This window comes from Octopus bimaculoides, chromosome 30 (genome assembly GCF_001194135.2).
Source record: "Octopus bimaculoides isolate UCB-OBI-ISO-001 chromosome 30, ASM119413v2, whole genome shotgun sequence".
Lineage (NCBI taxonomy): Eukaryota > Metazoa > Mollusca > Cephalopoda > Octopoda > Octopodidae > Octopus > Octopus bimaculoides.
In genome coordinates, this window is record NC_069010.1 from 8,684,809 (window position 1) to 8,687,126 (window position 2,318).

Sequence of the window (2,318 nt, forward strand, 5' to 3'; positions counted from 1 at the left end):
CTAGCAGCTACACTCTCAGAGCATCCACCCCCACTACTGACTTGGTCACCTAGGTAACAGAAGCTATCAACTACTTGTAGTTTTTTTCCCCTGGCATATTGACAGAAGCTGTTTTCAGCACATTTTCAGTGTTTATTGCCCCTGAGCATTTGCCACAGATATATATATATATATATATATATGTATATATATGTATATATATGTATATATATATATGTATATATATGTATATATATATATGTATATATATGTATATATATGTATATATATGTATATATATATATATATATGTATATATATATGTTCTTCACATTGTTAATGTAGTTTTCACAGGCAGGGTTTGTCTTCAGAATAATTTAAAGGGTATTAAGAAATTATCTAAAACATTTAATGAGATAATTTCTCATTAAATATCTGACAAGAATGAATCTTTTGGAGCAAAAAGATATGAAAAATGATAAAAAAAATAATGTAAATGTAATTCTTATTTTTTTTCTTAAATGGAAATAAAAGTGGTCTTCTGAATAAAAATGCTTGACAATAATAAATTTTGCGTCTCTATATGTGTGAAGATAATACAACTTTCTGTAAATGGACTGAAAGTATGTATACCTGTGTGTGTGTGTGTATGTGTGTGAAGATAATCTGAATATATGTGTATATGAAAATAGTGTGTGTGTATACGTACATGTATAAAGATAGTGAGTGCTTGTGTATGAAGATATTATGTAAGGACACAATGTGTGTATGTGTATGCATGTGTGTGTGTGTGTGCATGAAGATAGTGTAAAGTTGGTGTGTGTGTGTGAAGATAATATAAATGGGTGTGTGTGTGTGTATAAAGAATATGTGTGTGTATGTGTGCATATATGAAAACGGTGTGTGAAGAGAGCATGTATAAGGAGACAGTGTGTATGCATGTCATGTGTGTGTGTGTGTGTGTGTGTGTATGTGTGTGTGTGTGTGTGTGTGTGTGTGTGTGCGTCTGTGTATAGAGTGAGTGTATGTAATTTTAAAGATAGTGTGTATATGAAAATAGTATGTATGTGTATGAAGATAATGTGTGTGCATGGGAAAAGACAGTATATATATATATATATACGTGTGTGTTAATAAAGATGTGTGTGTATGTGTGCATACATGAAGATGAGTGCATGAAGATAGTATGCATAAGGAGACAGTGTGTGTGTGTGTGTGTGTGTGTGAAACTAGTGTAACTGTGTATGGAGAGAGTGTATGATTTTTAGAATGACATCGTAGGGTAAGTGTGAGAGGTTGGATCTGGCCTTGTTTTGAATTAATCATGCATTATCTCATAGCGTTGTAATTTCAATGATGTGGTTGCTTATTTTTAGAATGATATTGTAGGGTAGGTGTGAGAGACATGATGTGGCCTTGTTTTGAATTAATCATGCATTATCTCATAGCTTTGAGAATGACATGGTAGGGCAGGTGTGAGAAATCACATCTGGCCTATTTGAACATAAAACAGGCAGAATACTTTGGTTAGGTATGTCTGGTTTAGACGCTAGTGTAATTATAGTTTGAAATACGAAAACAGTTTCTGTCTGAACCTGGTAGAAGTTTCACATTGCTTTCCTACATTTGTAATACAATCCATCTGAATGCTAGACAATTCCTTCATTCGTGTCTTCTATCACAATTCTAAAAGCTGGTAAACACATGCTATTTTCATTGTTCCCATAATTCTTCTACTTAAAGCAGATTTGCTCATTATCCGTCTTACAAATGGCTTTTCAGAATATATTGTTGCTATTCACCAATTTAACAGCTTTCCTCAATCTGGACGTGTTCCACTATAATCCAGCATTTTCATTGTAATGCCCACAAAATGTAGAATCTGATATGAAATCCATTTAACCATCGCTTGTTTGAGGTTTACCTTCAGTTTATTCAATTTACAAAATGCAGTAGTATGTGGATATATTCTCACAAGAAACTATTCATAAACTTTCACTAGATTTAAACTTTTTCGCTTCCTGAGCGTTAAACTAATACATCTGTTTGTTGTCTACACCACCTGTCTTCGTCTTTTGTTTTTCTGTGAATTCTCCCTATATATATCATCATCATCATCATCATCGTTTAACGTCCGCTTTCCATGCTAGCATGGGTTGGACGATTTGACTGAGGACTGGTGAAACCGGATGGCAACACCAGGCTCCAATCTAATTTGGCAGAGTTTCTACAGCTGGATGCCCTTCCTAACGCCAACCACTCAGAGAGTGTAGTGGGTGCTTTTACGTGTCACCCGCACGAAAACGGCCACGCTCGAAATGGTGTCTTTTATGTGCCAC